This window comes from Balaenoptera borealis, assembly GCF_965194805.1.
Source record: "Balaenoptera borealis genome assembly, chromosome: 3".
Lineage (NCBI taxonomy): Eukaryota > Metazoa > Chordata > Mammalia > Artiodactyla > Balaenopteridae > Balaenoptera > Balaenoptera borealis.
In genome coordinates, this window is record NC_138866.1 from 83,331,882 (window position 1) to 83,346,725 (window position 14,844).

General features: G+C 51.2%; 1 protein-coding gene and 2 long non-coding RNA genes across 6 annotated transcripts in view; 1 reads left to right on the top strand and 2 right to left on the bottom strand.

Annotated features, from left to right (window-relative positions):
- Positions 1-12,528, bottom strand: part of LOC309625523 — a 62,970-nt gene extending 50,442 nt beyond the window's left edge. Inside the window, exons 1-2 of the long non-coding RNA XR_014242562.1 lie at positions 12,173-12,528; positions 9,257-9,331 (exon numbers count right to left, since the gene is read on the bottom strand). This is a non-coding gene — a long non-coding RNA (uncharacterized lncRNA). The remainder of the gene's footprint in view (positions 1-9,256; positions 9,332-12,172) is intronic.
- LOC309625506 lies at positions 2,345-8,127 on the bottom strand. The gene is made up of 3 exons (XR_014242542.1): positions 7,977-8,127; positions 6,776-6,941; positions 2,345-5,075 (listed from the first exon to the last, which is right to left on the bottom strand). It is a non-coding gene; the product is annotated as an uncharacterized lncRNA (long non-coding RNA).
- PAK6 (p21 (RAC1) activated kinase 6) overlaps positions 11,441-14,844 on the top strand; it is a 34,352-nt gene continuing 30,948 nt past the window's right edge. For 2 of the 4 annotated variants that reach the window (XM_082384965.1, XM_082384968.1), the window contains exons 1-2: positions 11,821-11,983; positions 12,535-12,607. The gene's annotated coding sequence lies outside the window, so the exon portion shown is untranslated. Of the gene's footprint in view, positions 11,788-11,820; positions 11,984-12,534; positions 12,608-14,844 lie in introns of those variants that run through there. The other 2 variants (XM_082384969.1, XM_082384966.1) reach the window with 2 other exon arrangements.

A 14,844-nucleotide genomic window follows, 5' to 3' on the forward strand; every position in this document is an offset into this window, starting at 1 on the left:
TATTCCCTCACCTCTTCCCTGACTCCTCTTTCCCTTGCTCACTCCACTGTAGCCTGCCTGCCTCCTTTCTGTTCCTTAAACATGCCAACTAGTTTCCCTCTTTATGAACTTTTTGCTTTGTTTCTTCTGCCTGGAATGTTCTTTCCCATAACTTCACATGGATTACTCCCCTACTCCCCTTTAGATGTCTTCTCAGATCTCCACCTTATCAGAGGCCTTCCCTGGCTGTTCTGTACAAGTAGCGTCCCACACACACACTGCTGTTCTGCTGTTGCTCTCTGTCCCTCTTACCCTGCTTTATGTCTTCCATAGCACCGATCACCTATTTTTTCCATAGCATATATATATATACTTTGTTCTTCTCCCCTGTATCCCACTACTAGAATTTAAGCTCCTTAAGGGCAGGGATTTACTTTGTGTCTTGTTTTAACCCCAGTGCCTAGAGCACTGTCAAAGCACTATTTTACCTAAGGTACAAAGAACTTTCTTAAAAAATTGAAAACCAGTAGAAATAGACAAAGGGCATGAACAATCCACTAAAAACATTTTGATGGCCAGCATGTGAGTTGTTCACTGTCATTCCTATTTAAATAAAATGCAAAATAAACCTGAAGTTTTCATCATTCAGATAGTAAATGGTTGAAAATTGTGTTTGTGAGGGTGAGGGGAAATAAGCACTCATGTTATTAGTGGGAGTGCAAATTGGCACACTATTAGGAGGTGATTTGGCAATGTTTATTTAATTTAAATATTCATTCCCTTCAGCTGAGAAATTTTTCCTAAGAATTTATCTTAAAGAAGCATTGGCACAGATGCTCAAAGATAAAGCACTGTTTGTAACAGTTGTCCTCCCTGCTTCCAAGGCTCATTAGTCCCAGAGGGATAATCCATGTGACAGACCCTGGGAAAAGAGGAGTCCTGGAACTAATGCAGAGGTGAAGTCAGACAATTTCTGTAGATGGCAGGGATGCCTTGACATTGGTGCCAAGGAAGATTGGTGCCCAATCTTCCAATTTGGCATGAGCCTGTAGAGATGGCAGAACCTGAGTTAGGCTTTGAAAGTTGAATTCCAGACATTTCAGCTTATGTTTAGAAAAAAAAAAAAAAAGCTGAGGGGAAAAAGTGGTTGCCTTTGAGGAGAGTAGGGTGGAGAGAGGAACAAATAAAGGCTTTTACTTTTCAATTTGTGCATTTCTGAGCATTTTGAACATCCTGATTACTTTTTTTTATGTCTATGGGATAATCTAGGCTAAGAAATTATGGGCTATGGTTTTGTCATCTTTTCCCTTCTCTACATTAAAAAAACAAAAAGCCTAATATGTGTTAGGCTTTTTTTTTAGTGGGAAATTTGGGAGACTTTATCATCCAAATATAAAAGCAAGATTAATTTGGAATTAAAATGAGAGCGTGAAAACAGTTTTAAATTATTGAAGATAATATATCTAAACTTCTGTTTTTAGTACGCTAAAAATTCATACATGTTCAAATGTTTTATAATGTGTCTATTCAAGGTACGCTTTCTAAAATTATCATCTTCCTACTGTTACAAGTTCCGATGTCTGGGAACAAGGGATTGAATTACATAAAACTTGACTTTTTTCAAAACAAAATACATTTTATGGCTTTCGTATAAAAACTTGAGTTTCCACAAACTGACACTGTATGATTAAGAAAGGAACAAACAATGATGAACTCAGGCTAAATGTGTATAGACATACTTTCTTCCCGTCAAAGCATACTACTCCCAATAGTCTTGCGCTTTAGAGGCTCCTGCGTCAGACTTGCAGCCGCCTAGCAGTGTTGTCCACTAAATGCAAATTGGCTTCTCCATGGGGAGCAGTGGTTGCCCAGTCACGCTGCTAGTTCTCAAACCCCTTGTGAGCAAAGGGCTGTGTGTCTATTAACTTTATATAGTCCTAGAAATTAGTAGTGAATTAAATACGTAGTGAGTTAAGAAAAATAACTAGTGAATTAAAATGTTGGAAAATAGCGGCCACAAGTTCAAAAACTAGCTATATTAGAGTCTTGGTGAGGGGGGGGAAAAATCTATCCTAGGCTGTAGATATGCCTGGAATCATAATCTCACTTTCATTTCTAGTGTGTCACTTTGTGTATGTTTCTTTAACCTTCTCTTGTAATCGACTGCTGACCATACATCACGATACACTTCATTGTACTGTTTACTCTTTTCAAAATTAAATGTTATTTTCACAGGTATATTTATTCCATCAAAATGTGTACTTTATTTTCCGTGTGTGTATAATTCAGCCTCTCATTCATTCGAAACAGTTACGTGAGTCAGTGTATGCTGCAATTTCTAAGTAGTTTAATCTTACTGGCCTGGTCATGTGATGCGTTTTATTTAATTGCTTCAGTCCTGCAATTAACAAAGTGAGGATGGCATTTCATAAAAACAAATACCCATTAAAATCTGTGAACAAAAAGACGAACATACATTTGCTTTTGCATTTTAAAGTAAAATTGAAAAAGAAACCTGGTAATGCTAGAATAAAGTGATAAAAATATTGACAAGGATGACACATGAAGGTTCAGTGAGACTGGCTCGTTCCAGGAAATGAGACAGCTAAGGGTGAGTACATGTGTGGTACAGCAAGTCAAGGAGTCCCAGTGAATCTAGGGGATCAGGCAGACAGAGATAGGAGCTAGGCAGAGCAGACAGACGTTAACTAGCATTGCTGGGAGAGACCTTCCTGATCAACTACCCTGCCACTAAACAGGTAAGGAAGCCACTTGCTCAGGACTCGCCCAAGCAGACACATCCAGAACCCTACCTAGCTTGTGGACCAGTGGTGTAAGCCACTGGGGCAGCCCCATAGCGCCTGCCTGCATTGTATCATCAGTTGCCTTGGACAGGTACATGTACATGCCTTACCACTCTAATACAGTTGAGCTCTTTGAGACAAGAACTGTGTCTTCTTTTTTTTTTTTTAAAGTTTTCCAGAGAAAGTGAATTTTAATATATTTTTCTTAACCATATTTGCTTATTTATTTATTTGTTTATTTTAATTTTATGGCTGTGTTGGGTCTTCGTTTCTGTGCAAGGGCTTTCTCTAGTTGCGGCAAGCGGGGGCCACTCTTCATCGCGGTGCTCGGGCCTCTCACTATTGCGGCCTCTCTTGTTGCAGAGCACAGGCTCCAGACGCGCAGGCTCAGCAATTGTGGCTCACGGGCCTAGTTACTCCGTGGCATGTGGGATCTTCCCAGACCAGGGCTCGAACCCGTGTCCCCTGCATTGGCAGGCAGGTTCTCAACCACTGCGCCCACCAGGGAAGCCCAGAACTGTGTCTCTTTATACTCTAGTTACATCTTGCACGTGGTGCTCACATTATAGGGGGTCAACTTCACAGGCCCAGGGCCTGCTAGAACCTCCTCAGTATTGAGATGGCCCCTTGCCTATGGTGCCAAACCAAATGCTAATAACATGGTTAGAGATGCTGCCTCTACAGCCAGAATGCCTGGATTTGAATCCTGGCTGTGTGACAATGAACAAGTTACTTACCGTCTCTGAGCCAGTATTGTCCTCTATGAAATGAGGATAACCTGAGTGCCTACTTTACAAAGTTTTGAGAACTAAATAAAGCTTTTAGTACAATGCTTGTAGATGTTTGTATTGATTTAGTTCTAATGTGGTCTAAAGTTCTCTAGAAACCTCTGGAGTAGATTAGAATCCCAGCTAGATTGGAGCCTTACTGTCGTTTGAATTAATTTACAGTACAGAGTACGGCTGAATCTATAAATAATAAAGGTAGGTGAAAGAAACATGGTGTTCTCTAATCTAAAGGGGAAATGAGTTTCTACTGGGAGTGACCTTCAGGGAACCAAGTATTTGTACTTCAAGAAGACGGTCTCAAGATAAGCCAGGTACCAAGCTATCAGGAAGGTCCATCTAGTCCTGTCTTCAGCCCACAAGTCTGTTTCAGTCCAAAGGTGGTCTCTGGCTCGCAGCTCTCTGCTGCTTCTGTGCCATGTTCAGAGCACAGGAATCTTAAATGCTGCCTCTGGTCCTGTTTGCTCTGACAGTACGTAACAGGCAGGTCTTGCTGCCCACATTAGTGGGAAGCAAGATGCAGATCCCTTCCCTCTAGCCACCTGCAGATGCATCTCACTCCTCTCCCCCACCAGGGGAAGCACTTTCTGGCTTAGGGAGCAGGGTCTACTCACCCCATTTAAGGCCAAGACATTTAGTCTCTTCCTGAGACTCTTGCTGCTAGAGCTTAGGCTTTCAGAACTATTTCTATATTACCCTCTGCTACATCCCTCTCCTGAGCCAGTGGATAAAAAGTGACCACTTGCTTAATAGGAAAAAGGAAAGACAGAACATAGGAAGCCCTATAAATTCGATTCATGAACTGGAAAACCTGGGCTCCAACCCCAGTTCTGCTCCATACTGGCTTCTTGATCAGGGCAGGTCAGTCTGCCATCTATAAATTAGTGCTGAGGCTTCTACCCCAAAGGGCTGTTGTGAGAATTAATAACACAGTATATTTGCTAAACATGAAAGTTTCACGGCTCCTGGCAAGCAGTTGATTTGTCTCTGTCTGCCCAGCAGCCGGCCCAGAGCCGGGCACAGGAGGCAGCCGGAGCTGGTGTAATCCACTGTGGAATCTAAGCTACAGTGGAGATGCCTGACATTCACTCAGGCCTCCAGCTGCAACCTGTTGACTCCTGTTTTACTCTGTTGATACATGTTCATTTACCCCCTTCAGGACAGCAAATAATCTCTTGGAATGTAGCAAAGATGTTTAGCCAATGAATGTTTTTAAAACTCTATTAGGGCTCCACATTTAATGACAGGCACCATGAAGGATATAAAGAAATGTAAGGCATGCTCTCTCCCTTCAGGGAGTTTATAATTTAGTTAACAGAACAGGATATTACAGGTTAAAAGCCAAGAGAATATAGAGAGAAATAAATCAAAGGACATCTCAAGGTAAAGCAGATGGAGCAGATGTGTTAGGACACTGAAGAAGTGAGGGTCAGCATGGGTTAGGGTGTCCTGGGAGCCATCAGGGCATGGCAGGGATTGGAGCTGGTCTGTATCGGGTAGTTTTCAGCTGCAAAAATCAGAAAATCAAAACTAGCGTAAAGGGTAAGAATATCTGTTATCTCACATAACAGCCTGAACCCAGCAATTCATGGAAGACCCACGTTGTTTCCACCTATTCTGCCATCCTCAGCATGTTGGCTTTTGTCCTCAGGCTGGTCCCCTTCTAGAACCCAGTTGGCTACCACAGCAAGCTCAACAACTTGGAGCAGCACAAGGAAATTTTTCCCAAAAACTCTCCCAGCAAACTTGCACTCCTGTCTCGGTTGTCACATGCCTAGGGCCTAAACCAATCCCTGGCAAAAGGAAGGGAATTAGCAAGATTGGTTTAAACTAATCAAGATTCACCCCTAGGGCTGGTGCTGGGGAGGGGCCCTTCCCTGAGCATACAGGAAGGAGAAGAGTACACATCCAAATAAGTTGGGTTTCTTCCAGCAAGTAAGAAGGGACATGAGATGGGTTTAGAGAGGCAACCAGTAGTGTCTGCTGCATGGGTGGTGCTGGGAAGAAAAAAGGCATAACTTGATAGGAAAATAGCATCCTGGACTCTGAAACAGATTACCTGGGTTCAGACCCCTGCCCTGTCACTTAGTGACCTGAGCAAGTAAGTTAACTTCAGGAGGTCTTCGTTTCTTCACCCCTGAAATGGGATAGTAATAATTCTCACATAGATTATAGATTTCATGAGGACAGAGACTTGTCTTTTTCATGAAGTTATCCCCAGCACCTAGCACAGAGCTTCGTACCGAGCAAGCACTCAGTAGATATTTATTGAATGGATTCATTAATTGGATTGTTGTGAGGATTTAATGAGTTATTGTGTGGCATAGGCTTAGCACAGTGCATAGCCTATAATATGTGCTCAAGAAAATGAGTTTTTAGCCAGTCTTTGACACAGTGGGAATCCTCCATATATGTCCTTTTGCTGCTTTGCCATCACTTGTGCTGCCAGATTTATCACTAGCCCTTGCTCATTGCAGCTGAAGCTCAGGTGTGGCAGGAAGGCTCTGCTCCTGGGGGACTGGGCCTGGACTTGCAAAGGCCTGTGTACTTGGGACTCTGCAGTTTGTAACTCTGCTCTGACCAGTTTCTGAGCCAGCCCTCATGTTACCATTGACCCCTCAGGGTCAACCCCCTAAAGCCCCCCCGGAGACCAGCCTAATTCACTTCTAAGGCTATATGTGCCACAGTGAAGAGGGGGCACCCATTTCCCTGACAGAAGGCTTTTCTTTTTCACTGTGTCTCATGTGAAGTTTGAACTGTCCCAGCCAGTTTCTGCTCGTCCCTCCTTTTCCCTGCTCTGACAGAGGGGGGCCAGCCCCTCCCGTTGAGGCAGCTCCCAGGAAGGCTTATCTATGGGAAATGCCGCTGCTGGGCCTGCTGCCAGCAGCTGAACTGGGCGTTGAGGGCTGACCCCCCCTGAAGTCTAAAGGCCTTGTCCTTGTGGCACAGCAGTGAAAGCCAGCCAGAGGCAGCACTCAGCCCCGTCAGAGCATGCTGTGGCCAGACCCCAACTGAGTGGCTCCCTTCAGCCATCTGTGCAGTGTCTCCCAGAAACAGTCATGCCAAAGCTCCCCAGGGAGTTCCTGCCTCGGCACAGATCCTGGCTTTGCCACTTTCTAGCTGATCTGGGGAAAGTTATTTAAACACTCTGAGCCTCAGACTCCTCATCTGTACGGACTGGGATAAAAAAAAAAAAAAAGACAAAACCTTGGTGTTTTGAGGATTCAGTGAACTAACAGGTGGAAAGAGCCTAGCCGTCCTATGCCAGGAACATGGTGCCAGGAACATGGTGAGTACTTGATAAAAATGTTTTCTTCTGCGGCCACCTCCATCTCACGAAACCAGGAAGTTTCACAATTCCATAGACCTGATTCTGGAAAAAGAATTCCATTCCCTATTCACTTACTTGAAAAATCCTGTTTCTCCAGAGAGGAAACCCTGGAGGTTAACAAGCAGAGACCCTAGCCAGGGTCACTCTGAATCCTGATGAGATTCAGGTCTACGCTTCCCTCCCTCACGTCCCCAGCAGCGTTGTGACAAACGGGGCAAGAAGGGAAGACCATACGAAGCGGTGCCCACCTTCTGCTTCCCAGGCCATCTGCTAACACTGCCATCTTCTCTGGGTCTGTCTCCCCGTTGGCCACGACCCTATTACCCTTTCTTCTTGCTTCCCCCAGTTGCCCCAGAAGCCGGGGCACTGCGGGGTGGAAGCGTGGGGGACGTTAGACCAGCTTCTCAGGGAACAAGCCCTGTCTTCCCTCAGTCTGTGCCGCGGCCCCTTGGCTTCCTCCCCACCTCCCCTGCCCATCGGCGTGCAGGCAGGTTCTGCCGCCCAGCCTGGGCTACCGGAAGGCCTCGTCATTCCCTCTTTGCTTCTAGGCAGAGGGCCAGCGTTGGGCCTTCTGATCAAGGCCAGAGGGACAGTGACAGGGCAGCAAGGCCGTTGGCCGGCAGCAGTAGTAACTCCTCCGGGGCTTTTCCAATTTGCTTTTGTTGAAGAAGAGTTCCTGGAGAAATTCCCTAATACGCAGCCCGGCAGGCACTCCTACTCCATGGAGCGTGGTGGAGAGAATTCTGCCAGTCACACTCTCGGCCCCCTGCCAGCTGTCTTCCACGCACCTTGCCCCGCTACCAGAACACCCCGTTACCCTGGCCTCCCTGCCCCCCTCCACACCCACAGGAGGGAGAAGGAGCAGGGCAGGAGGAGAGGCACAGAAGGGGCCCAAGCATCCCTGTCTGACAAGGCCCTGATGCTTCCTTCCCACTGAGGACCACCCCCAGGACTCGATTGGTCACTCTCCCTTTTGCTACCAACACCTTGAAGGGTGGGTGGGTTCTCTGGAGGCATCTGCTCCCTGGGAGCCCCACCTGCCCTGCGGGAAGCCATTTGGGAAAACCTGCCTCTTACCTGGAGGCCCAGGGCTGAGGGGCACCTCTGAGGTAATACCAGCCCTGGAATGCAGGTCACAGGCCCCAGTGACGATACCTGCTCCTTAATACCAGCCCTTCCTTTCTGGAGCCTGCCCCAGCTTGGGATGGTAGGGGGTGAAGGCAGGCAGATCTGCTCCTCCCTTCCTGGCCCTGCGGCGAGAGATGCTGACGAGTGTAGGCAGGTGGAGACAGGCCCACACAGCCGTCAGAAAGGCCCGTGTGAAGCACCCTCTATACACACAGCACAAGGGGGGCGGGAAGTGTGGGGAAGAATCTAAAGATCGAGAAAAAGTTGGCAGTAAAAAGGCATTTTTCCCACACACTGGAACCCTAGACTTTGTTTCTGAGACTTGTTATTCTTAGGGAAAGCCAGGGAAGTATTCCTCTATGAAAATGTGAGGACTTCGCTGTTAGAGGGCCTTTCCAAACCCATCCCCAGACGATTTGTTTAAAGCCATGCAGTGGGACATTTCGGTATAAGCAGTCAATCCAACGGAACCTGACTCACCAAAATGGTACAGATGAGGCAAGTTGCTTTTGAGGCTTTAAGTATATCTCTATTTTCAAAAGCAAAATGGAGAGTTAAGTGAAAGACTTTAAGTAATTGTAAAAACACCATTTTGGCTGATTCACATGCTGCCACTTCCTGGGAGCCAAGAGTAAAAGGCAGAAATGCCCACAGTGACAGCACCACTGCTGCCTTGGACTCAATTACAGATACGTCACACTCGGGGCTTGACCTAGAACGGGCTGCGTGGGCCGCAAAGGGAACAACGGGCCTGTGAGGAGGAAAGCAGAGTTGCAGTCCGACTCTGCCTCTAATTTCCTCTGTGGCTTTGCTGAGTCACTTAATCTCTGGGGACTGCAGTTTTCTCACCTGCAGAAGGCGGGGCAGGGCTGACGATTCTAGAGTCCCTTTCAGCTGTGATTCACTGTATTCCAAGTAAGCGTGACCAGAGCACAGAACCGCTTCATGCATTCACTCATTCAACAAAGTTTGCGAGGGCATCTACTACGTACGGGGCACCATGCTGGCTTTCCTGCCCTCGAGAACGCAGCCTGCTGGGGTTAGCAGAGGTGACTCTGCTGGGATAAGGAAGGGCACAGGGCATACCACTGGCCCAAGAACACAGGCATCTGGCCAACTGCCTCCTACAACAGGGGGCCAAGCCTTTGCAGGATTTCTTCCATTGGCTGGCAGATCCCCCTTTTCTACAACCTGTGAGGAAAGGGATCTAGGTTGTCAGGTGTCCTCACCAAATCAAGAAGCCATGCAACATGATGGTAGAGGAATGAGTTCCAGTCTGTGCAGGCATCAGCTTTCAGAAGTCCCTGAAGACAAGACAAACAGAATCGACAATGACGGATTATCATGCTCAGGAATTTTAAAGGATGAGAAAAAGTAGCCAAGACCCATGGTGACCCTTGGCTGGTTTTTGGCCTCCAGCACCCTAATCTTCTTCCCCACCTCATGTGGGTAATGGGAACACTTGACCAGGCTACCCTCCCCTCCGCCAGGCCAGGGGTGGACACGTGACCTGAGCCTCCAACCAGACTCCCCCTCCCCCTGCTCTTGGACCAGGTGCCGAGGTGCATCAGGTGGAGCGCGTGGTGGGAGCACCTTCCGTCCAGGTGGGGGAAGCGTGGAGACTGTGGAGTTAGGTCCGATGTCTAGAGACCTCAGGGCTGCCCAGCTTCTGTCCTGGACTTGATTCTCCAGACTTCTCATCAGTGCTGGGAGTTAGTTACCTGATGGCTGTCAAAAAGTCCCTTTCCTGCTCAAGATGGCTGGTCATTAGAAAACCTAACTGAGTTTTTATGATTAATGCCACATGGTCCAGTGCTGTGCAGCTCAATCAAAATGTCTATGTGTGCAGCCTGAGACTGTTACATGGGAGGTGACTGGAGTCATGGTTTGGAAGATTGACCTGCTGCTGTTTGGTGTGTGGATAAGAATGAGCCACAAACAGCACAGCCACGGAGCTGAAAGCTGAGAAGAATATTGATGTTTTCTGAGCTCTCAGGATGAGCAGTTCCTGTGCCAGGAGCTTCGTTCATTTATTTCCCACAACCCTATAGGCAGGTGAAATCATCCCCATTTTATGGATGAGGAAATTGAGGTCCAGGTGGTTAAATAACACGCTAAAGGTAACTCAGCTGATGAACGGTAAAGCTGGGATGTGAACTCAGGAGGAAAAACTCAGAACCTGGGCTTTTAACCAAACGCCACGTTGTTTCTCTATGGAAGAAAATTCATGAAAGAGTTTTCAAAAATAACGCAAACAGCTTAGTGCCACCTTGGGCTGGGGGTGAGAAGCGTCAAGGGGAACGGTGGGTTTCCATCTTCAGCAGCAGTGGGCACTGGTGCGGGAACTGGCAGGTCAGGGTGGTGCCTACACTGGGGCAGCTGTGACTTGGGCTCTGGAGTGAGCATTTCCAGGTCGATGGTCAAAGCCACGGAGAGGATGGTGTTCCAGCGGGAGTGTGGGCAAGTGTAGGAGAGAGGAGCGGGGGCCGAGACTGGGCTTGGGCACTGGGAGAAGAAAAGGAGCCAGTGAGGGGACAGGTGGGTCCCCGGAACCGGGAGGGCACTGTAGAAGGCTGAGCTCTGCCTGGCCCCTGGGGAGCTCAAGTTCCCACCTGCAAAGGCCCCTGTTTCTGATCAGGGTCTGGGAAACAATGGGTCCCTGCCGACCCCAGAAGCCGGTACCCATGCTGCCCACCACCCCCTGCGTGCCGCTCTCTCACCCTTCACAGCAAAACCAGCCGAGACCCCTAAAGGCGAGCTCAGCCAGCTGTGGCCGAGCAGCCAGGTCCCAACCCCAAATTCCGAATCCTGCAGCTCTGGGGGTGGGGAGCCTGGGGGGTCTGGCTTCCCAGGGGCTGAGGGAGGCTTGCACTGAGCTGGGCAGGCAGCCCTTCCCCCCACCTCCCCCTCCGTAAAGGCAGGCAGGAAAAAAACGTGTTTTTATAAATAGCTCCAGCCCCAGCTGATTTGTAAATTCAGTGGGTTTTTTGTGTCAGTGACATCACCCTCCTCCCCATGGCAACCTCCGACGATATCAAAATTGCCAAGCAACATTGGAGCAGCTCGGCGCCCCAAACAAGAGCGGGTTGATGCCTGAGGATTTAATGGAGAAATCCCAAAGTGAGCCGAGGTGTTCCGTGGAGGAGGGGGGCGCGGCTGGGGTGGAGGCCAGAGCCCGCCAGCGCCGCCTGCCAGGAGCCCTGGGCCAGCTGGGGCTCCTTGGCCATGCTCCCTTTGACAGCCTGCTGCCGGCAGCAGGGGGGAGGGCATCGCTCCCTGCCTGATGTGCCAGGAGCCAGGAGCAGCCATCCAGGTGACTAAGCCGGCCCACGGGCACTGAGTCACCGCTGGCCTGGAGGTTTCTTCCTTCCCTTTTGCATCTGATTATTTTGGGAACTGGAAACTTGGAGCTGCGCCTGAGTCCCGCCCCTTCTAGCTCTCCCCTCCCTACCTGGGGCTCCAAGGAAGATGGGACCTGCCATGAGTCTGCCGCCCCCCGCTAAGGATATGGAAGACGCTGTGGGGGCCTGAGGGGCCGGGGAGAGATGTCGGCCAGCAAAGTGCAACAGCAGATATGGTGATGAGGCTGCCTGTCCTCTGGAGGTGTCGGGAGAAGGGGAGTCTGGTCCATGCTGACTGGCGTCCTCCCGGGCTGGCTTTGAACTCACCTCCTACGGGCTATTTCTGTAAATGAGCAGCTCCTAGGGTCAGAGTGGCATTTGGAGAACGAGGCTGGATTGGCTTAGGCTGGCCTGGGCAGGTAGGTGCCTCTGCGCCGGGTGTGGCCCCATGTGTGTGTGAGAGGAGCAGGTGTGTGTGTGAGAGCGGACCGCAGGGGAGCTGGCAGAGGCTGGGGATGGGGAATTTGGCAGCAGTTCATCCTGACTGATACTGGGCCCGCCCAGACCCCTAGATGGGTGCTGTGGAAAAGGACACCAGGCGCCTGGCCTGAGCAGGTGAGGGGCAGCTCCAGCTCAGACAGACCCAGGCCCCACTGAGTCCACGGGACAGAGATACGGCAGGGTGCCCGGGTAGGGGGTGGTCCAAGGATGGAAGCCAACCCGCCGGGGACACCAGACAGTGCTTGGGCTGCCTCCACTTCTGACAGCCCTAATCACTAAGGCACTAAGGAAACAGCTTCCTACCAGGAATTCTGTCCCTCTCGGTGCAGTGCCCGTCAGCACCTACGTGTGTCCTCCTCCGAGCTCTCACGGGTGCATCCCTGGGAAGGATGGTGCCCAGGGCTCCGCTCCCCCTTACTCAGGACATAGCGGGGCCGCTGATCAGGCTGGTGCTCAAGCCAGCGCCTCGGACCCCTGACCCCACAGGACGTGCTCTGGTGTGGGTGCCCCGCCTCCACACCAGTGAGTAAGCTGCTAGAGGGAGAAGGCTATGTGCCCACAGAGGCAAGACGACACCAACCAGGAGCCTTCGGGAGAAGCGGCTGGGCGAGAAAAGCACTGAGGTTTTCTTTTTCTGTTCCTTTTTTTTTCTTTTTTGCCCGAAGGGAGTGCCGCTTCCTGGGCTAGAGGCAAGCACCGGCCTGCATCAGGGAGCTCGGGGCCCAGAGGACGGCCAAGGTAAGGTCCCTGCTGCCACGGCGGCGCGGGCCTCCCTGGCGGGGTGGGGTGCCAAGGTGTCCAGGTTGCCCACTATCTGGGACAGGGCGGGCAGCTGTGGGTTCCCAGGCTAAGGAGTCCCACGCCCCGCCCAAACTGCCACTCCCTTCCCAGATGGATTTTGAAGCACCCCTGTCCAAGCTGGCCTCTGGCTCCCTGGCCAGAGAAATGCTTATTTCTGCTATTCCTGTCTTTAACTCCCCTTCCTGCTGGGCCGTGCCAGTGCCACCAGGACGCCCCTCCAGGAGGCCCCACCACCTCTGGGACACTCCCCTCATGTGTGCATCCCTCAGATATTTATGGCGCATCCGCTGGGTCCTGGGATCCAAGTCACGCCCCAATGCTGAGCTTGACTTGGCACAGATTCTGACTCTGAAACTCAGCCTCAGGCCGGATTCAGGGGGCTGCCTGGCTGAGAGCACCATGTTTCCTCACAGACCTCAGACTCCCCTGAAGCACTAATGACCTGGGTGGCTCCAGGGACGTCAGGCCCAGTGAGCTCGGGTTTCTAAAGCACTGGGGCCCCACCAAGAAGCAAGGCTCACGCAGTGTAGTTTGCTCTTTCCCTGGCATCACACACCAAGGTTGGAGGGTCCTGCTTGGGGTCTTTCCCTGAGTGGTTTTGGTGGGAACCGGGTTCCTGAAGTAGAGGATGAGCTCTGGGCTGCATGGGCCCTGGTGGGCCTGGGACTCGGCCTCACAGAAGCTCATCTAGCTGAGAATAAGGCCTTTGGGCCAAGCAAGGGCTCCTGTCTGCAGCTCAGGAGTGACAAACTTGGGAGCCCTGGTGACCAGTGTGCCTAGTCAAGAGGGGTCGGCACCAGGAGCAAGCTTTCTGGAAGCCCATGATTTGGGTGGAAAGCTCTGTGCACCTGAGAGTGGCCACAAGGGGAGAGTATGGCGGCTGCATGGACCGTTCAGTCCCCCAAGGACAGACATTCTTGGTGAGCAGAGCCCCCTGGGATGTGCCAGGCACAGGGAAATGTGCAGGCAGGTCTGGGGCCTCCAGCCACGGCAAACCCACTCTGTGCATAATTCCCGAGAATGACCAGGAATGCCCCCTGTCCTGGAAGAGCCCATGCGACCAGAGTCAGGATGAACCCAAGTGTCTCCCACTCAATTAATCCCCATACCTGGCTCCAGGAAGAGGAAAATGGGGGTATTTACTAGCCGTGGGGTTACCAGCTGAGAGCGTATTCCCGGCTCCTGGAAAAAGGCCACTCAAGCCTGGTGGTGCCCCGTGTATGCAGAGCTGAGCAGCAGCTGGTGCCCAGCTGGGGGCAGAGTGGCAGAGGCTGGGGAGCACCGGACAAACAGCAGGCCAGCAGGGTGGCAGCTGGCTGGGCCAGGAGGAGAGGAAAAGCTCAGGGAGGGCTCAGGACGAGGGCTTTCTTAGACCTACCGCCTCGGTGGGAGGGCCGGGCAGGGCGGAGGCGGAGACGCTGAGAGACCTCATTCCTCACCCAAATGGCCTCAGAGGCGCCTCTGCACACTGTGTCCTGGGTGCAGAAGGCAGGAAGGACTCATGGGAAGCTGACCTGTGGCTGGAAGTGGAGCCCTTCCTGTAGGATGCCTTCCACACCTGAGTGGGAAGGAGACTCGGGCAGTAGGAAGGGTGCTAGCAAACCTCACTAGCAGACCTTCTGCAGCCTGTCCCCTAAGAGAAGTGGACTAGCCAACAGGTTGGAGTAGAGCATGGAAAATGGAAGCTTCGGAAGAGCTCTCCACTTCCTGAAGCGGGGCTGGCCCTCCTGCCCGGGGTGAACAGGCCGACTGGTCCTGGCAAGCTGCTCCTTCCGAGCTCAGCCCGAGGGCCCACTGGGGGCTAAGGTGAGAGGTGTGAGGTGTGGGATAAAGGGGCACTTGTCTTTTCTGGGCAGGGTGCGGGCTCTAGGCAGCACTAGGCGGTGGCCATTGGCACCTTGTTCTGGCTCACTCGCTTGCAGGCAGGGAAGAGCTATGGCCTGACTACGGAGTCCCAAACACTGGGGGCAGGATGGGGGCAGGGGTGGGGTGGAGTGCTGGAGCCCTTGCCCCAGGGGAGCTTACAGCCTTCAGCAGAGCAGTGGAAAGGAAAGCTGAACAGGACAGACTTTCATACCCTGGGGGGATTTAGCGTGGAGGCAGGGACCGCTCCCTCGCAACTGCAAGGGGCCACATCAGCCCCAGCAAAGGGACACTTACACTGGCCAGCGTTT